Consider the following 22,614-nt stretch of genomic DNA (forward strand, 5'->3'; position numbering starts at 1 on the left):
CTGAATCCAGGTGGAAATTGAAGGAAAATATGTATTTTTTCGCATTCGAATCATCGGTTGCACTTGAAATTGCAGAAGACAAATCAAGAGCGTGTGCAAAACTACGAGAGGGTGATAAAATCGCGAGTGGATATACGAGACACGGGAACGAATTTTTCGCAATGAAAACATCTTTTCGCATCGTCGTCGTTTCTTTCGTGAAAAAGAGAGCTAGCTTCGGCTAATTTAATTCCGATAAAGTGGCAGACGACTTAATGCGATCGCCTCTGGAGCGTCTTAAAGTTTCGAGAAATAGCTAGTTTCGCGACAAGGACGGGTAGTATTTTTTCCCTTTCGTTCGTAGCTCTTTGTCGAAGTAAGATAAATAAAAAGAAGAAAGAAATAATGATTTCTCAGCTTTTTAATTGAATTTATTTCTCTCGCTCCGTTGATTCGTGTCGCCATTAACACGATTTTCCTCGACGAAACACGCGTTCGTTGATGCGTTCGTGTAATATCGCACGGAGATATTTTACAATATCGTAACGTTAAACGATCTTACATTGGAAATTTCTCGGAAACTGAACGTAGTAGCGAATAATAATAATCAACGGAGGCTTCAACATCTACTCTGTAAAAAAGAACATTTAATTTGCTCTACAAAAGACAGCTATTCCGAATGAAAATTATACGAGAGAAAAGTTTGAAAAGTTATTAACGTCGTAACACAGAGGTATGTGTCCGACAAATTCTCTTGTCAGAATTGATAATAGTAGCTGTAACAAATTTCCACGCAGTTGAAAAATTACCACCTAATCTCGTTTCGTCAGTATCGATGGATTTTTAGAACAAAGTAATCCGTCAAGCGTTTTCGAAAATGAATTTCAAGATGAGGCAAATAGGATAGGAATTGGTGAGTATGGACAAAAGCCAAGTTCTTCGAACAAAGGGGTTACAAGTGACACGAGGGACGGCGTTTCACAATGGCCTGCGGCCACGAACGGCACCATTGGCGATCGTATGTCGAAGCATAACCAAGATACGAGGGAAAGGGGAAACACTCACGACGGGTAAATACGAGTAATAGTTACCTAACTCGGGACCGACAGATATGGGGGACACTTATGAAACAAAGTAACGTCGCATTAAGTCCCCTCTAGCTTCGCGGCCAGCTTTGTCTGGGGCAAACCCTCCGGTTCCCTTTCATCTGTTCATCGACCACTCCCGCATTATCTCGCGAGGAAATGCCTCTCGGAGATCGTTTGCGCGTGGTACATGCGATAAGCGGCCAGAAGGACTCTGGAAAGTATGGAAAAGCTTTTGTTGCGTGTACGTTTATCGAACCTTCCCTACTACTGATTCCAAGCTTTTCATCGATTCTCCAGGCTTTCGTATTATGTATCAGGGAAACGTTAAGAGCGTTCGGAACACCGAAGATACCAAGTTCGATACACGCCGTTCTTCTCATAAGATCCAAGTTTCTGTTCGATAACGAAGCTTATTTCCAAGGGGATATCGGCGGTCAATGCCTTTGTAAGAATAATGAATCTTTAATAATCCGACGCCGCTAACGAGGAGAGTAAGGAACGAGTCTTTTCTCGCTGTGATGTCGCCCCGAGGTGTCGCGTCGCTTCGACCTAAATGCGACGCAGCGAGGCTCGACATACCGCGCGTGCATACACCTCTCCTTTTTCTGCTTATCATCGGGAGGCGAGACATCAAAAGGGCGGACTTAGCGATGTCGCACAAATCACGCGCTTGATACGCCTGAAACACCGAGGCCAGGTATTAACGAGTCTCCTCGCGAGACCGAGCGACAAAAAGTCGGATGCGACCTCGCTTCCGGCCTTTTCACGATGGGGGCAGGGGCACGTTTTCTTCTCTTCCAAGCCAACCCGCTGGAATCGGACTCTGCTCCCTTTCACCGGACTCTGCTCCCTTTCACCGGACTTTATTGTGACGTCTCTTTTCAAGGGGAGTGTCTTGACACTCACCGACCCGTCGCCTGACTTCTGAGTGGCATTTCGTGTCGCCGCCAATCCGGATTCACCTCGTTCCGTGTCTCTGTCGCTCTCTGACCGCTCTCCCAATTTTGATGCCAAGCCCGTCGATTATTCTGCTCCGTGAATCTTAACACAGTTCAGGATAATACATAGGAACGAACGACGATGTTGCATGGTATGTCGTTTGTTAGTTGTAGCTAATTTCACGGCACTATGAACAAGCGTGGCTCTCTCGTCGGAAATTCAAGAAACGTTTCGAATTTCACAATTTCATAATTCGAAGACAGCGACCGAGCATGGCGCATGTGTCACGCGACGACATTATTTCAACGCCCGAATTTTGCCCGGCTTAATCCCGTGATCTTAGGATTTCTCGTTTAATACCGCATCAGAATAATTCCTGACCCCGGTGATATTTCCCGTTGGCAAGGAATTTCGGGCACGATTCAAAGTTGGGGTATAGAGATTGCGCCCCCGTTCTCTTACCATTCTGGTTCGCGCGCCCGCGCTGCCCCATTCTTCTCTTGCTCTGCTCTCTGTCTCAATTATGGAGAAATTTCGTTCCGCTCGTGAGGAGTAAATGAATCGAGATGACGGCAAACATTAAAGCGGTCTGTGATAATGAACGATAGATGATACGAAATAGGATATGGGTTAATTATCAAAGGAAACATCGCGAGCAACATCGAGGCTGGTCGAATCGAAACGAATTAAAATCACAGTAATTAACAGGTGAAAATATAAGCTGACTGAACGAAGGGCCGACGTCGATGGTATGTTAATTGCAAGAGCAAATTATTGTAATTTAGTATTGTGAAGTATTGTTTGGAAACGCGAAATAATAACGCACTTGAATGAGTTGACTGATAAATCGATACGATCGTCAATTGGATATTTACATGATAATTATTAATTACAGCCGGTAACCATTAAAATAACGAAAATCACGCTGCGATATTGAACATTGTGTAATTATTATGTAATTATTATGTAATTATGATCTGCGACAGTGGTTGCGCGCTTGTCACTTTATTTCGCGTCATGCTCACGTTGATCGGGTATAAAGAGCGTGCTCGAGTTTCGACACCGTTTCTAACGAGTTTAACAGACTCGTAAACTCCCTCGATATCCTCTCGAGAAGCGCTCGAACAGATGCTTCACGTTTTTCTCACGTTTTAAGCCCTCCGTTTAAAGTCGTTCGAGGAAACGCTGGACGCGGGACTCTTCCCCTCGAAACGTTCGGTAACGATAAGCGAGAACGCGTCTTCGCTATAACTTAAATCTTAATTGCCCTCGAGAACAATGAACGAGTTCCCTTTCCCGCGAATAGACAGAAAAGCGCGGTGACAGTGACGGAGGGACGAAGACGAGCAGAGAGTTTAGCCGAGGGAGTTGATTAGTAAGGAGACTGGAAGAAGTCACGGCACTTTCAGCCGGTCCTGTGAAACAGAGCTAAAGGAGGCCGACGACGAACTCGCGACAGAGTTACAGTTAGCTTTTCATAAAGTTGCCTCGTTATATAAACGTCTGCTTTTCAGTCGTCTGACGCATCACGTTGAGAGCCAGAGGTGTAGACGCCGGACGTGTATACGACGGGCCAGCCTGTCTCCTAACTGTGTGCGGCTAACAGGTCGAATTCGTGGTTTGCTAACGCAATATATTCCACGCAGACCCTGTGATATAGCCTCTCGTAAGGTTTACGGCCACGTTGAATCCACGACGTACAACAACTCACGAAATTGTTCGAACACTTGTTGATACGTTTTATGAATATATGAAGCGTGTTATACAAAACTTGGTCGCGATAGAACAAAATTCTTTTGCCATTTACTAGTGTCGTTCAGTTTATATTAATTCTATTTGCAATCGTTTTAGTTGCTTTTAGTAGCCACAATTTGATTTTATTTTATAATCAAAACTCCATACTGCAAAGTAAAAAACGACGTTACTTACAGAACGATATTACGATACATATTGCATCGATTCGCAAAATAAAGCAGGAGGATATTTGGAAATAAAAATTCCCGGATTACAACCATAAATAGCTTCGTTTAATCATTCAAAATTAAAAAGCCGATTTGCACGCGTACACGGTATTCTGCCTTCATTATTATTTTCGTTCCAACCGAAATGCTTTATAGATCGAAAAGCATCCTTTAATTTTTCTCTCGATTTGCGTTACACGTTCATTCGCGAATCGAATTATTCGATGGAAGCAGCGAGTAGTCACACGACGACATTCATACCGCGTTAATGCGTACGAATAAAATATAGGATTTCAAAGCGTGGCGCATTAATTCAAGCCAGTAATAAAAGAAACATGTCATTGCAATCAATTAGAGCGGCGTTACAACTCGATAATGAATATGATTAGATCTGCGTGCTTTGACACGGCTGACGTTAGCCGTGATGCCAACAGAGAGGCATTGTGCGCTTTTGCGAACGCACTGGACAATCCCCGAGCGTGACAAGCGTGTTATTTTGCGTGTCATTATTCCTGTACACCGTTGGTTTATTCGAATTACAATTTTCATCGAGCGACGGGTCATTTATTTTCCCCGGAGTGACGGTCTTTCTTTATTGCAGGCATTATTTTTTCGCGGTAATAATTGTCAAAAAGTTTGATTTTTTATCAACACTATGACAAACTACGTCGTCGCTCAATCATCAAAATTAATATAGCTATTCTATTACGTTGTTCAATGTTTCTCTCGTTCTGTCATAAAATCTGAATCAGTTATACTCCAAATTTTGTTGACGCTTTTAGAAGTGGATTAACGTACTGTTTTTAACGTGTACGAAACACGAGTAGCTTAAGAAGATATTGGATCATTTGTAGCAACATTTCGTACAAGAGATTTATCGCAGTCGCCTAATTTTTATAAATTTTTCTATACGCAACATTTTATGAATTTGTGTAAATACAAACGAAACCTAAATGGATATTTGTTTCGCATTCTAGAAATAAATATTATATCACTATCAGAAGTTTACCTTTGGACATTTTGTAAACATGTATTCGCTAAACGCTTTCCACGTATTCAAATTCTTCATAAGTGCATAACAAGTCTCGGTCTACCCATAAAAAACATATTGTATCCATAATAGTTATCCATGTGGTAAATGTGCAAATATTTTCTTGAATCACAAAGCTAAAAAACACGAATCTAACCCAGAAGTGAATGTAACTACTTGTTTTAACGTCTAAGAATTTCTATGAATTTACCACACCACAAATCACAAATTAAACGAGGCAAGAAGTTAAAAGTTGATCGATCCACTCGAAGTCGTGTCATTGATGATGACAGATGAACAGGGAACTCTGTGAGGTAAGGAAGTTGTGATAAAGCCACGGAAAATCCGAAGCGTGTCACAATATTGGTCGAAAGACGGTGGAGTGCAGTGCCCTCGGGCACGTCACCGAGTCTGCGGCAGGGCTGCTGCACCTTCTCTCTTTCGCCCTCTCTGTTTCCCCGTTCCCCTCTTTCCCTCTCTCTCTCTCTTTCTTTCTCTGTTCCTCTCTGTGCAAGCATATCGCGTTGTCTCGCCCGGAGAGATATTCATAGAAGAGAGGTCTCGAGCGAACTTACGAGCTATTCGTGGTTTCCCATAAAGGACGATAGACGACGGAAGGGAGAGGAGATCGTCACTGACGGTGGAAGCGACGTTTTATTTTTGACGCGCAAAACCAGAGAACGACCGATCAGAATGGACCGCTTCGTTTAGTCCGCCTGGACTACTCTTTGGAACTTTACGGTGTGTCGTTGATAGAATGGAGATCGCACACAGGTCGTTAGAACGATCGATCGTTGGCCGGTTGGTGATTTGCAATTGACGATTCGATTTTCCTCCGGACAGATTTATGTATCATTTATTTATTTATTGACGACCCACTAGAGATCAACGTTGTGTTACCGAAACGTTTCATTTGCAATTTTTTTTTAAATTATCTTGTATTATCGAATTTTGCTTCTCTAATATCGTGACTGTGATATGAAATTTTACAGATTCGTTTAATATTTCTCTTATCATTATTTGTTTCGTATAGATGGTATTAGAATTGTATGAAATTTACAGAAATTAAAATGGTTATAACATAACGATGAAGCGCTATCCGGTCCTTGACGGATTAATGAAAAAATGAAAATTAATGAAATAGGACTATGCTTTGAAAATTTGATCAAAGCTTATGTCTAAGATTGACAAGTGATCCATGACTTATGGTCGAGAGTGTAAATTGAATCACTGGACTCGTTCTACTCTGGATATGTCAGATGTTGTTTGCTTTGAACGCGTCAGGTCGGAGTTCTGCGAACTCGACAGGATGGAAGTGCGATGAATGACTGAGTAATTAGCGGTTAATTGCTTAAACGTCAGCCGAACGTTGCGCATCTCGATACTGCTTTTAAGAAGTTTCCGCAGGGAAACTGGAAGTTTCGACGGCTGAACGTACACACAAGAAGGTATCCTGTCTGTCTGCGAGGGCTTTATGGGCGCAAAATACCGAAAGCAATTAACCTTCTGCGGCAGCACGCGGTTCGATACCGATTTTGCTCTGTAATTACTTGAATACTTCGCCGAGTTTTAATCGTTTCACTGCCGAACACTCGGGCAACTCTTCTGGGTTGCGCAAAGTCTCTAAGAAATGCATTAACCGTAGTAAATTCAATTTTCCAATCACGATAGTTCGGTCTCTTTTACGTGTACCGCCAGTAATTTATGTGATGTACAAAGGAGAAGATCAATTAATTCGCACACGTAACGTACACTAAATATTCTATATGTATATTAAATCATGTAACATTCGAAATATCTGTGAAACTTTGGCGACACACACTTGTGTCTTTATCCTTGTTAATTACCAGAGGCACACGAATCGTCCATTAAAACGAGAGATAGGCGGGAAAGCGTGTAAAAGCGCCTGCAAGCGCGGTGAACATTTTAATTCCTTGGATACGAAGATATAACGTCGGCCACAATGGAGAATTTGAGTCACGTATATCCCCTTATCACCGAGCGCGATGCTCGTCGCAAGGAAACGAGGGCTAATCGTCAGTGGGTATTTCATTAACTCGATAGGTTAATTGACTTTATCGGTATACGCCGGGCGTTGCTAATTGCGAGAGGAGTTTCGCTCTCTTTAGCCTCGACGTCGGCTGTCTTTGCTGCGGTCGAGCAAGAAATTTGGCTTCGCCGTCTTCCAGACTTTTTGCCAGCTGGTCTCTTAACTCCTTTTCCACGGCCTCATTTCGTCCATTTGCGCGATCTACGCTTCACCATCGTTTGCAGCTACTTGCCCTCTTACAAATGTCTTTCTTTCTGCGAGAAACCCTCTTGATATTGTTGCGTTCGGGGAACGTGCCTTGATTTACAAACGATGATAAAGATCAAGACGGATTAGCGGGTATTTCAATGAAATTGAAAGCAGTATCATGTTCGTGTTTTATTAAAATAATCCTTTATTAATTCAAGTAGCAACTTCTTCGTGTAATCTGAATGAACGATTTTCGAATATCGCGGCACTTTATATATCACAACCTAATAAAAGAGGAATTAAAGTATCAGGTCGTAATAAATTTGTTTCCGATTGTTAATCCGCGTAAGAGAACGTGTACGATGAACAACCAGCTACAGGATTATCGAAGTTTCGCAAGTTCAGCGAATAGTGTAGTAAGAATTAATTAGCGATGCAAACCAGCCGATTTCCCAATTTCACTCCGGCACACTCTATCTTGGAATGCAAAATTGCTTTCCTACTTAGCACCCCTACGCTAGGGATTGCTTTCTCGTGGTTCAACCGTTTCGTGAACCAATTTCGAATCACCGTCAGGGTCCTAACAAATCCGTTTAAGAAGCCGCGATACAGTCAAAACTCGGTTAACAACGAGGGGCGATGATAAATCTGATAAAAGTCTCATTTCAACGACAGATCCAGTCTCCATAACAAAATTGGCCATTTGCAACCCCTAAATTGAAGTCGTGACGATTCCATATTAACTAATTTTTCTTTTGCAGAAATGGCTGATAGGATCCGCGTTACATCTGTACAAATAGCGTTCGAAACTCCTAGAAACAGATACAGAGCAGAAAGTGGATTGGATAGGGATTTGTTTGCCGGACAACTACCCCAATCAATTGAGCCTTTCCAGACCGCCAACAAATAGCCTCTGCCTAAGCCTACTATCTATACCACAAATCCTGAGCAGAAGTTGCTTTGATCCACTAGGTGTTTACCTACGGACACTCTCTATTTGTCTTACTTCTTTGCAGAAAGTCCTTATTCAATTCATAAGCATAAAAACCTCGACAAATCATCTACCCGTAAGAAAAGAACAAACGTCTTGAAACTCTCTGCTAAATGAACTAATTTCAAAGATAGAGTAAATGTCTCTCGTGAAATATTCGAACAGTGGTAGAAACAGTTCATGAATATATCATGTAAGTTATATGAAACATTTTGAAATGTAATGGTATCATTACGAGACTCGATAAATTTATATATCGCTAAATATCTTGTAGCTTCTATACACATTTTCAGATTGCTTTCAAACTACATAAACCTTCACATAATCACAGTGGCAATGAAATTTAGAAACGTTTCATGTAACGCACACGATACATCTGAAAGTTTTCTATGATAAATATCAAAATATTTTCCGGAGCTATACACTATGCTTCACGGCTCGTCGCAACCCTAACGTCTACAGATTCAGGATTTGATTAGCTCCGCCGTTCCTAAAGCCGTCTTCGTGAGCTCGCCGCACAGACAAGTCTTATTGTATCGAGAATTCTCGAGTATCGAAGGATGCGCGTAGCTAAACGTCGCATTCACCGTTACTCGGCGAATCAATTTCCGTCAGAGTCCCATTAACGATCAGCCGGGGTGGCGACGAAGGGCAAAGGGCCTCCTCCGCTTTTCCCTGAGAGATCTCCGGCGACCCTTCGTGAATTTATTCGCACGAACGATCGCTACGTCGCCGAGGAATTCCATTAATCGACGCGCAGGCACTTCGAGGCGACAGAGCAACCGCTTTATAAATGGCGGTGAGCGTCGTTTAAGCTCGGATTTATGCCCCGCTGCAAATCCGAGCTTTCTCATCGATACGAACGACTAGAAGGGCGAAGAGACAGAGTCGAGCCTTCGATCGATTCTCTTTCTCGTCGTTGAAAACTTGTTGCACAATCCGATCGATGCGCCTGCAAAATTGAGCTGCCCTCCATGAGCCTGGACTCGCTGTAATTGCTCGTTAGCACCGTGACGCCAATAGAAACGAGTCGCCTGCGACCTTGTGGACGATTACACGCGATCCAAATCATCCTCGAATTTCATCCGTGCATGGCTTGGTCGGCGTCTGTCGAGGACGGGCGATGTGGGTAGCTTAGAGAAGATATTTCGTCGACTTGGTTGACGGATGGATTAACTACGCTCTATTTCGGGTTTCATTGTGTGAGAATACGAGAAAGTTTGGCTAGCTGTATCTAATAGTCTGAGTATGCCAACGCATGATATTTATTGTTATTATTATTACTATTATTATTACTATTACATTTATATTTTACTTTATCTTACTTTATCATTTGACAGATGAGCTACTATTCCGCATTACAAGCTTGAATAATTCAAGGATTCAGCGATTATTATTATTATGTCTTGCTCTGATGTTTCCAGTAGAGAAAATATAGTATTTCTTCTAGTACGTACTCTAGTATCTTGGGACATAAGTATCAATCTTATTTGATAAAGTTATTTGATCTATATTACTCCCAATAATTTTAAAGTAATATTCACCGAGCTTTTTCGATGGACGTAGATAGTTTTTGAGAATTTTTTGGTCGGTCAGTTAGCGTGCGCAAGTTGAACGAGGCCCATCGTGTTTACATTCGTCATTATTACAGTTGTTCTCTTTTTAAAGTTACATTAATTGTAAGAGTTTTATAATCCGTGTCTTAGTATTATACGTTATATATTTTCTATTTAATTGTTCGTTTACGAAACGGAACTGTTAGTCTATACATGATTAGAATCCAATATTGGTCGTTTAGCAGGGAAACGTCAGAGATTATTTGACGCCATTCGCTCGAGAAATCTCCCGTCGAAGCCCGACGACGCGGATCATTGTGTGCATAATTCGATGCGACACCGCGAACTTTTCTAATAAAAGTTACCGTGACGGATTCGCTCCCTTTCGTCAGCCTACCTTCCTTTCCGATTCCGTGTCATCGTTGCGTCACCATCAGTCGTTCAACATCGCCATTGGAAAAGATTCCGCTAACACGTCCATGAAAGGAACGCGTTAACGATCAATTTCTCGAATCTAGAGAACCCTGGCGCTCCCTCGATTTCCTCTCCGAAATGAACGTCTCAATTCAGCAACGCAGATGCAGAAGTGGAAGTTTTCAACGCGACGAAGTCGCTTTTAGAATGGGGATCGCCGTCCCCCTGGGAGTGTACGACAGCAAGAAAAAGCACGAGGAGCGCGATAATCATTCAGAGCATGTAAACAAGCGCGAAAATTGCAAGGAATCGAATGGCAGGCGTGCCAAGAGAAAGGGCATTCGGTAGCGTTGAAAGCGTTCGTGGGAACGACGCGAATCGTCACGGCTGTGCAAATGTTTAATGTGTAATTAAAAACTAACATCGTCTATTATGACGTATCTTCTTGTTCTCGACGAACGGACCGGGCGTTACACCACAGGCTACGACTAATAACCCGACCACTTTTACCACGCGACGCCAGAGAGAGAACCTCTGTTTCGACTTGGCGAGAAATTACTACCACTGGGACAAGTTTGCATAACCGGTGGAACTCGGAATACTCGAACGCCCGAGGGGCCAACCGCCAATGTCTCTGAATTATTAACGGAAAATTAACGTTTGTGTTTCTTCACGAGGTGGAGGCAGACCGTGGGGCGCGCAAGGGGTTGCCTGGGCTTTCCATCTGGAGCCCGGGAATAACCGGTTCGACTTGGTCTCGACTTCTTACCCGCGAAACACGGAATCAGTGAAACGATTCGAAAGCGTATCGAGGCGTTCTTTTGTGGTCGACCTCGACGTACACCCTCAGGGAATTTTTCTTTCAGTTCGCGCACATCTCGTCCTCTCGCACTAGCACACGCCAGAGAAATCGAGAGGCATTGTGCGATCGTTCCAGGTGGAACGAACCACGCTACGAAATCTCACGATCAATTTTTGAGAGACGACTGTAACCTCGTACGCATTATCAATGGAAAATCGGGGATTACCTATCTTTGGAAGCCGGTGGTTCGGTGATGAGCAGCTTTGTTGTTCGAGAGTGGAGCCTCGTTAGACTCGCTTTATGGTCCATTTATGCAGTGACCAAAAAAAAAAAAAAAAAGAAAAAAGAAAAAAGATAGAAAGAAGCAACTGGTCTATTTATATCGAGAATCCATTCGAACAGAAAGCGATCAATATCTCTCATAGCCGAGCGTCCTACATTTCGTTGAACCTCCACCGCTTATAACGATTTAACGCGTTGTTATACTGCCTAATTACATGCTTCGGCTCGCGTTATTCAAATAGAGTCACGATCGCGTTGACACAATTGCGTTTATACAGGCTGTTTAACAGCGAAGCTTGGCCGTTATATTCCGTGGTCATAATCAAACAACAAAAATATATAAATATTGCTGATTTAAAATGCTCTATAATAAATATAATGGCGTATCAATATTTCTCGTAGACACTGTAATATTTTTCACTCGATTATACCCATAGGATATCGCGACAAATATATCCTGTTAATCCCTGGGCGACACTCTGCATACGCACAGGCAACTCTTTTGTCCGTGAAGATATGTTCTCGCCACGATGACATCATAAATTCTTGACCTTCGTTTCATCGGATGAGAACAATATGAGATGCAAGACGCAATGAGGCGTGGACGAAATCTAGCCGCTCCTAGGCGCTCCTTTTCTCCAAACACTGGACGCCACAGTAATGTACATGCTCACGAGTAATTACCATGATTGCCCCGGTACCGTGGCTGATTTCGCTTCTTCCCTCCTCTGTCTCTTCTTCACGCGCACAATATAACGCGTTCTCTTCCTCTGTACTTTCACCAGGGCAATTACTGCTCTAATTACAGCGTTTTGTCTGCCGGCGCTACTTTCGACGACTGACGCAGTTAACCGAAATTTCGTCGACGGCGAATCCGCGTACCCGCCACGTGCCAAATTGCTCACGCGTTTGTATGATTCGCGGACATCAGGTCGCGATATTCGGTTTGCTAATATTGCACATATAGTAGCTCATGTAAATATTCGAGAACTTACTGTTAGGTGCGCATCATATTCGTTATTGCTTTGGTATTAATGTTGTTCAGTATTCGATATTAAACATGTAATTAATACTAAAGATCATCCCACTAAATATCGGCATATTAACGTAATCAATAACTAAATGTAAATAATATATAAGCAATAACTAATATAATCAGTAAAGAGAGACGTTCATATTTTGCCAATATAATCACGATGGCCCTGTCTTATTACGCTATCAATGAAATTCCAAATTCTATTTCGTATCACGCTTATAGTATATTGACGAAAGGTTTCTATGAGATTTCGTAAAACACATTAAATTAATTTAATGTAGTAAATTTCGTTTCTGAATTCTCTAAAAATCGTACCTTCTCTGTTTTATACCGTTGAACATATTATAAAGAATCGATACAATGCACTTATTTATGCATCGAAATCTTCTTATGACAGTATTTCACGCGTGGACAAGATCCTCGAGCAGAACTATGACAAACCACAATAAATTAACCGACTTCACAATAAATTATTCGAGTGCGCCTCGATTGCGAACGACCAGATTGCACGGCCGAGCACGCGTGAAATTTCATTTTAATCCGATTTAAAAGGTAGCCGCTGTGACTGACATCGTCCACTTGTCAGTTAATTTAATAGAGACATCTGTTTTTCCGCTGTTAATCAGCAGAAATTTCAATTTCCCGACTAAACAACTAAATAAATGAAATTCATGTTTCCGCCACATTGTTATCTTCTAAATCGTTCAAAATAATACTGTAATGGCAGAACAATTCAGGCGGTTTAACTCGCTTCCCAAAATGTACAGACTCCCGCAAACTCGAAGCTATCATAAATTTAAAAATAAGACTTTATCGATTAGCAGCATTACCGAACACGTATAACGAAAAAACGCATGTGTTGGTTATAAAAAAAAAAAAAAAAAAAAATCAATCGAACATGCAACGAAAGTGGTTAACACGTATCATTTAATCTGGCTTATTGAAATCTTATTGAATTATTTCCGTATTGAATTATTTCCGTATTGAATTATTTCCGTATTGAATTATTTCAGAGCCGTAACCTCGCCCAGTTGCTTGAGACTTTCCGCATCAATTCTCCTTCGCAGCTACAAATTTTCAATTACATCACAGTTATAAATCTTCAATTATTTTGCGCCGCTCAAATTATACCAATTTTCAAGCAACGGTGTGCATAAGCGAATACGGAATAGTTCCACCCCAATGGAGAATGCAACTGGCCGCGACAGCAGAGCCACATGGTGGGGTCAAAGGTCCCGAAGGGATGGAAATCCATCTTTAGAAGACGGACGTGCCGAGGTCAGCCAAAACTCGCAGCCTCCGGAACCTGTTGGCTACGTTCCAGGATTTCTTTGGCCATTCGAGCCGGCCGATAGTCTGCAAAACACACGGCGGATCTTGCGATATCTCTGGACAGGCAGTCGCGGCTCGTAAAAATTTCACTTCGGGCCATTTAATCGCGTCCACGAGACGGAACGATGGATGTATCGGATCTCTCGCGCGAGTTTGTTTTACGTTGGTGATACAGGGCCCGATTGGACGGTATTCCAGGATTTATAAAAGCTCCCTCCTTCAGGCCAATTTAAATGCATGAATGTAGTCGGATTGAAAAATGCACAATGATCGTGGATCGTGAGCGAGGAACGTGTCAAGTCTATGGAACGACAGCAGCTGCGGTGGTTGGTAAAGTTTTCAGCATTTTTCGCCACTTTGACGGCTAGTCCGCGTGGCGAGCACACTGTTGCTGTCTGAAAGGGATCTTAATCCAACGTGATCTCAGCTTTTTTGGCACTCACTGCTGGCTGCTCGTTTCGCAGGCGTCGATCAAGTCGTCTACGCGAGGAAAGAAGGTTTTCCTATAGGAAATTCGATAAGCGAAGATATGCAGAGATTCAAGAACTTGGTTTGAGTTTAATTCGTCAGTGCTACGCTGCAGAAGTAATGCTCTTCGTAGGAAGTTTGAAACTTTGCGATCCCCGAGTTTCATACTATACTATAACACGATGAAAAGAAGCGTCTCTGATATGCCTATCATCGATTTATCTCGGAGCAATTTGCACAGCTAGCCTCAGTCGTTCTTTGATCACAGCCGCGGCGGGTTTAAAGACTTTCAGCGCCCCGGATAGTGAATCCATAAAAGCGGATTCCCCGCTGAATATAACCTTCATTATAATATTACCCTTTGTAATGTGTTGGTCATTCCCAGCGGGGTTTCCGCGGTAATACAGAGGTGTGTATATACATCTATACATATGTATACATATATGCGCGCACTATATGAACATATACACGAGTAGTCACAGAAAAGCTATGCGTACGGTTGCCGTGAAACGATATAACCCCAACGTTCCACTCGTGCCAATGAGCCTTTCCGCTTTTTGTTCCTTTTCGTCCAGGCGAAACCGTGGTGTATCTATTTTTCACTCGTTATTGATATTCCTCGCTTGTCCCCTTTCCATTGTTCGCATTCCTGAATTTATGATTCTGCCGAGGGATAATTTTTACGATAACAGCGCATCAGCAACAATACTAACTATTCGCCCTCTCTTCTCCTCGTTTACCCTCTCCTCTCTTATTTAATTCTCTCTCTCTCTCCTCTTTCATGCTTTCTTTTGGCCTTCGTCATACTATATTTTCGTTTTTTTGTTGAGAATTGTGGATCTTTGGAGCCGAAATAATGTTATAGGAACACTAAATTTACACTAACGATTCATATTAAAATAGTAATATATTTATTTCATAGACGATTCCTTATATATTCATCGATACATACTTGCACGCGTCTCAGCACTTTCTTCCATACCCGACTCTTAACCGACTGACTAGTTTACAGTCATCTGTATTTTTTGGGACGCCGCGCACACACATACCTTCACACACCGACACTCACATACAAGCATTTCTACTACGCATTTAACCCAGTCCAGCACAGAAAATTACACATATCTCAACATTTTTATATCTTTTTTGAGAAATCGTGACTGGACTTGTGTCAAATCGAATGAGAAGGCTTTTGTATCCCAGACGATATTCCGTGTCCGTGCGCTCGCACTAGCCTCAGCCACGAGCGCATACAGCGCGATGGCTGAAAGGGATGACACGACGTATACCGGATAACGGTAGGTGAAAATTCGTGACAACGAAAGAATATCCGATAGATAGCGCCGGGTTCACGTCATGCGTGAAAGCGTATCGCGCGGAAACAGCTGTTCCGACACAGGCACACGCTCACTCTTTCTCTCGTCACACCCTCGCCAACACAGGGCTTTCCGTCTCGTTCTGGCTGACGTACTCGTTAGCACGTCCCAGCTGGGTCAAAGGTGGCCGATAGTGGCCAGGTCGCACGGTTGCGTGGCTCACGATGCGCCATTGCTGCGAGGTAACCGGTGTTGTAGCCTGTCGTGGCTCACGATGTTTCGTGCATTCGGATAATATAGAGGAGTCGTGGGTCACGGTTCTTAACTATGGCGGAATTGCTACGATCACGGCGGTAGGTTGTAACTGGCCAGGGTAATCCACGGTTAGGCTGTTCACATGGACCACAGATGAATTAAGGGTGGGTCGTATGGTGACGTAGATCACGGTGTTACGTTGTAACTGGACGTTTACACAAATCAAAATCTAGGATAACGTAGGGTTGTACGAGTCGGAAGGACATTTGTGTGTAATTAAGTAGTTTGTCATGTAAATCGATAAATTTTGCTATGACCGACTTTCAAGCTATCATGTACGTTTGGAAACGAACTATTTGAGTTATTAGTGACGCGATAAACTCGATGTATATTGAGTACTTACAGTGACAGCTTTTCTTTCTAATTTATATAGCTCTACCATAGGATCATTTGATATTGTTTTTGACATCATTTTCTTGCTGGAAATAAAGTACACGATATATTCTCAATTTTCTCTTCAACAAATCTGATTATTTTCCCTAAAGTTTAAGATTGGATTTAAAAACGTTGAATCTTAGGTGACTAAAATAATCACATGTTACGATAAGTTTCTATAGATACAATCTGAACTGCTCACACTGCGGTATCATGTGCAATTGTATTTGCTATCGAACGCAATTAATTAAAACGATATCAGCATCGTGTTTGTCACGGTGGAAATTGTTCGATTTGTTGTTCGACACCGATTTGCCTACGAAATAATTGCAATCAATCTCGATTTTCAATTCGTGTCAGTCTTATCCCCCGCAGGAAGAACCAGTAAATGATGTAAAAGTATCGTCTCTTGAATTTGGTTTAACCATTCGAGCCGCTTAACGATTTCGCGTCCATCATTGTCATCGAGGACATTTGCTTAGCGCTAGCATTAGACGGCTAATAAAACGAGGAAAGAAGTGGCTCGAAGGAAGGCAGGTTGAAAGATCGTCGCGAGCAGAGTGTGATCCATCAAAATCAAAAAAGTGCTGCCACGACGAAGACGCGTTTTACTCTCTCGTGGCACTCCACAGGTACTTCGCTATTTTTTGAGATCACCCGTTGCTTTTTTTCTTTGTTCGCGTCTGGCTATAAAGTTTGCTTCATTAACTTTGTATATATAAATTCTTTTGGTGAATGTTAAGAAGAGACATCAAGAGACGCAGAAAATGAAGAGAAATACGAACAAACGAAGGAAGAGACGCTGATAATAAAAAAAGGAGCGAAGGGCACAAAAGACGGATTTCGCAAGTTTGCGATCGTTAAAAATGTCCAAACATACTCTGTTTGCGCAAACACGCCTCTCAGCTTTCCTTGAATACATATCTGACGAAGAGGAGCAGGTTACGCGCTAAGATTAATACCTAAATAGCATTTTCAGCGGCGACATATATGAAGCGTGAAGAGATTAGGATCGTTCGTCTCACACAATACAGCGTTCCCGTTTTTACCATTTTTCTGCTAGTAAGTTGATAGTAGGCTGACGATAAAACGCGTTAAGTGGATAACTTGATCGCGGCGAATAGTTACAATAGCAGAAGGATTATTAGAATCTCATCTTTTTATTTCGCCCTTAATTGCATTTTATGCGCACACGGGCGGGCCTTCAGCTTTTGCGCGAGGCAGTTCGCGGAAAGCGATGAATGAGCGGATTTATGATAACATCGGTAGCCCGCTTAATTTCTTTCGCAGCCGGTAAATGAGCCATTCGTCAAAGGACGCGAAAGGATTCAAAGACAGCCGTTGATTATTTCGTTGAAAACTCGAGCAAAACCATCTGGAAAAAAAAACGGCCGGTATTGTGAGTCCTGATCTTCCATCGCGAACACGAACCACTGTCAAACTTATTACTTCTCTAAACGAGATAACGACAAAGCGAAAAATATTTGAGGCGCGTACACTGGGCGATCCTCGTTCGCTGTTCACAACGAACCGTAAAAATTTTCGTCCAACGACGACGATGAAACTTATTTTGAAGAACGACGCGTACTCTTGAGGAACGAATTGCAAAACGCGACATGGACAGAGAACGCCGGGATTATTTCATTGCACGTTAGAAGGAGCGTTTCGCGAACGCGAGTGTTGCTCGAACGACAAAGCGTTCCTCATTAAATTACTTCTCTATTTGCGGAATGTCGTTCTCAAATATTAATTACGCTATTCGGCCGTTGAAAGTTCTCGACAAAGGACGGCCTAGTAATCGGAGAGACGTTTTAGCAAATGAAACCGAGGGGTTTGGGCGAGAGAGTGGAGAAAACTGACAGTTAAAGCGGCGACGAGTTCGCTGTCTCGATTAGTACCAGCCATTATAAACGGGACATCCGGGAACGTTGAAAGGAAGAAAGAGAAGCGCGGGCGACGGGAGTACCGGTGAAAATCAGTTTAAGCCGGCGAAGAGAATGCGAGGGCCGCGCCGCGCGAAGAGAGGACAGAATAATGGATGGTAGGCCCGTAGTGTCACGTGCAGCATGCCGAAACCGCGCCGTCCACACACTCTCCATGGTGTTAATCAAACGGCGTATGAGGTAACCTGCTGGAAAGGCATTTACGTTGCTGGAAGCTGACTCGTTGAAAAGCCAGCGTTTGCAAAGGAACATGTATAGAATGTACTTTGCTTAACTCGTTTTGCTATTTCGGCTTCCTGTGAATGAGCCTCATCCGTTCGTTTGGTTGGTAATAATATTCTGTACCGCTGGAAATAGTCGAAACTGAAAATTCCTATAGTATGATTTTTCTATCGATATAAAAATATGGAAAATCTTTCAAAGTGCTGTTTATATTTTCGTCGTACTACTACGAGTACATGAGCATCTTCTCTATCGTCTCGCATCGAAACGATTCGATAGATAACACGTTTCAATATCCACGAACAGGGATTGAGTCAGCACTTAAGGGAAAAAATGCCATTCAGGATCAGCCACGCATCTATTCCCTTTTCTCGGTGGCTCATTCATCATTACAGCACATCTTGTTCGCATTTCACAGTGAAAGCGTCTTTGTGCTAGCTTTCCACGATACCTGATCGATATTTTTCAATAAATCCACGCATCGCATCGCATCAGCCACGTTTCAGACGACTCACGTTTCAATCATGTTCTGGACACTGATGTCTCGACTGTAAAGGATGCTACAGCTTCGACAGCGAGTTTCGGCACACGTGGCACATTGTATTTCCTTCAACAGACCGTCCATCAAAGCGTTAAGAGACGGCATACGTGCGGCGAACACGATGGGAATCATTTTCCATACACGAGAGAACAGTCTACTAGTAGCGAGGCGAGAGAGCTCCCGATTCTGTAATTCGGAGCCCCGATCATCTGTAATCCTCGACCATCGTTCTCCCGAATTCGAGACTCGATTATCACACGCGAGATATTATGCTAGTCTCCGCTGACAGGTCTCCGTTGGCACTCAATCAAACCGCGAAACGGATTGATGGAGTTCTCGTTGCCCGACCATTCCGCGTCCCTACCCCTCTATTACGGCCAATATGGCACGCGGTTTAAAGATACCCCGATGGAATTCCATTATCGATTCGATCAACCTAGACGGTTGTAAGGCCGATTATCGAATCGATGTGTCTGCACAATTAGAAACGTGCATTGATATTTGCATCGATTTGATCCATGTTCATTAAGGCACTCTCATTTCCTTCGACGAACTACATGCTTTACGTGCTTGTAAAGTTCGGCATCACCTTTACGAGACATTCTATGTTTAACGTATGTCGTGTTTCACCCATCACTTTCGTGATTTTCAAATTGCAGAGTATTCGTGCGAATTTTATTATCGAGGCAGTTGTATCTCGAAGCATCGATAAAACTTTTTACGCCATCCAGCGAATTTATTCTAACCTAGAAGAGACGTGATCGTGAGTCTGAAAACGTGTTTGTTGGCTCCGAACGCCTGTAAAAAGGCAGCCGAACGAACAAGACGAATGTATAAATAAAAACACAAGGAGAAGAATAAGCGCAGGTGGAAGAGTTAGGAGTTCCCGGAGCGACACGACGAATACGACGATGTCGTCGATGAGAGACCAATCGACGATGAAACGCGAACGCCGAGACGCGACGTCTCAGAAAATTTCCACGGCACCGGTTTCCCGTTTATCTCCACGAGTGGCGTTTTATCAGGATATTTTGTAGAAAACGGCGCAAAAAGAGGTAAAAAGAAGGACTCGTACACAAGGCGGACTCCTTTGCTCCATTTTCCATGCGACATAGTCGAGATAAAGCCAAGAATACGATTACTTAGGTTCCATAGAAAAAAGAGAAATTTTTGTTCCCAGCCATGACTCTAATTTGAAAACATCATTTTATTCGTCTCCTGAGTGTGGAACGCGATTCGTAGACAGTTCAGAGAAAGAACTTATTGCTTTTACCACCCGTGCACTCGTGGCTCCGTATTTTCCCTGAAATTAATGGTCGATGTAGCTTCGAGCGTAACTCGTGTATAGCCGCGCCAACCGGGCAATTACCTCGAAGTAACCTGCGTAACGCTTCTAATTAATTAGCCCAGCCCGTTCTCGCGAGAAGGAATATACTTCCGCGTTTTAGAGATTATTTTGTTCATGAATGCTATCGGCTACGGGGGAAGCGCACTCGGCAAAGATTCCTCCACGGAGCAGCGCGAAATTAAGGTACCGAGACGAAGAAAGTTCAAAGCTTTCCGCTAGTTTTGCTATCAAGGATGAATATTATTTTTGGGAATATTTCGTGCTCGCGAGTAGCTTATATCCATCGATACTTCAGAGTACGCGAGCTATTTCGAAATTAACATTAAACCGCTCGTAACAACGGATAGAAACCCGAGAACGTATGATTAAATGAACTCGTAAATTCAGCAATGAAATATTGAAAGGCTGTTTCTTTACAAAGTATTTACAGTGAGTATTTACAGTATTTTGGCATATATCGTGGAATAAAAGAAACAACGTTTCACGGAAAATCATTGTACCGTCGTGACTATGAACGAGACCGTAGCGAACACATCGTATCTCTAGAGAGGGATATAATTTTCATCTGTTTTGTTTCACGTGGAAAATAAGAGCATACTTGTTAACTGACGTGAATGGTGAAATTCTGCTCTGCCTGCACGAGCAACTCTCGTCGGCTGTTTAGCTGTTCTTGGGGTTCCCCTTTGTTCCCGACTAATAACCACTCGTACCAAAATAATTTTCGAAACTCGATACCGCGGATTGAGAACTATCGGCTTCCGGAACAATTCCAATCATGGCTACTTCTAATGACCTGATTATTGTTTCACGTGTATTGGTTTTTAATCACAACGGGTTGGGATACATCTCTGGGTTTATCCAGAAATAATCCAGCAACGTAGGACGGGCATCAATTCGTCGTTTATTTTCCGCTTGCCTTTCCAGAAATAATCCTTAACTCTGACTGAGCTTTACGCGCGAAACATCGAACCGATGTACTGTTTGTACGATTGCCAGATGAAAAGCGCATCGCTCAAAGAAAATGCGGTTATGCCCAAGTTTGTTCGTTATCGATCAACGAATTGGACCAGCATATAAGTCCAGCTTTCGCGTTGTATTTGCCGTGGTAAAATAAACATTGTTGCGTTTCAAATTGTTTTAGTTGCTGGAATGATTCGTTGTAGCGTTCCTCATGATACGTCAATATTTGCTCGATTGTCGGATGAAGTATGGATCAAACACTTAATGCTTGATAAACGTTCGACTAACCGTTCCTGCAACGTTCCGATATTGGAGTATTTTAGCTGAAAGTAAAACAATTTCAGCTGCAATTTTTACCATCTCCAATTTATTGCCGTACTTTGTTCTCTTGTTTCGGATGATATCGTCATTGGGGGAGATTACGAAGCTATTTCTATCGAAATCATTAAAAATACCGGAAAAAGAATTATGCGTCGATAACTAGATTGGTCACAACATCCATCGTGCGCATTATCGGGATGGCGGAACCGAACGATCCCAGATAACAGCGGCGTAGAGCGATTATAAAAATCCGTAGCCGCTTTATCGAGACCGCGTGGATGGATCGTGGAGTCGTTTCGGGCAGGAATCGCGGCGATCTGACCCCATTGTCGCGCGATAATGAAGCCGCGACGAGTACTCGCTTATCGGTGGGAGCGGTCAGGTTATCTGGCCAACGCCGAAGCGCGGCTTCGACGACCCCGCGATCGCTATTTCCGCGAGCCGTCCCAATGTAGCAACCCAGTCGGACCAGACCTAATTTGTTACACGACCGCTCAGCTCCACCCACCACTTAATCGGTCTCTGACGACCGAGACAGCTGTCGCGAATTAATTTGCCTTGCAGGTGTCAGACGCAGGTCTGCCATCGCGTTGTCGAGCTAATCTCGACGATTCGACGACTTCCGGCATAGACTGTAAATTACATTCGCTTTATTTTCTCTGGAATCTTTTTAGCTTTCGAGAAAAATTCAGAGGGATTTGTACCAGCGGTGGTCAGACTGTGTCTCGTAAATCCTATACGACCTTTCCATACAATTGCTTTCTATAAATTTAACACGTATTATATAAATACGTCATAAAATATATCATATTCATGTCATATAAGTATATCATAACCTTTATCGAGGAATTCTAAAGACTTATAAAGACGAAGCAGTGAAATAATTCAGTAGCTTATCGTTATATCAAGGTTAGAAGATATATTAGAATATATCATAGAAGTTCATTGCACAAATCAGGAACGCAAGGGAAAGATTCCATAATTGCCAAAATAAGTGCTGTCATTGTACCATAAGTATTTCTTCAACATGGTTAAATCGTAGATGTATTGTAGGAAATCGTAGGCGAAGAAAAATTAGCGTGTGATAGAATATAAAGCAAATGGCAGTCCTAATTTACAAAACTTGATAATAAGAATTCATCAATAACTAACAACA

The 22,614-nt window shown here is 42.7% G+C and overlaps 1 protein-coding gene across 1 annotated transcript in view; it reads right to left on the reverse strand.

Annotated features, from left to right (window-relative positions):
- The window catches only part of LOC138187478 (protein artichoke), an 89,213-nt gene that overhangs the window by 56,752 nt on the left and 9,847 nt on the right, over window positions 1-22,614 (reverse strand). The gene's annotated exons all lie outside the window — the stretch shown is intronic.

This window comes from Bombus flavifrons, chromosome 15, assembly GCF_040668555.2.
Source record: "Bombus flavifrons isolate JBK064 chromosome 15, iyBomFlav1_principal, whole genome shotgun sequence".
NCBI classification, from domain to species: domain Eukaryota; kingdom Metazoa; phylum Arthropoda; class Insecta; order Hymenoptera; family Apidae; genus Bombus; species Bombus flavifrons.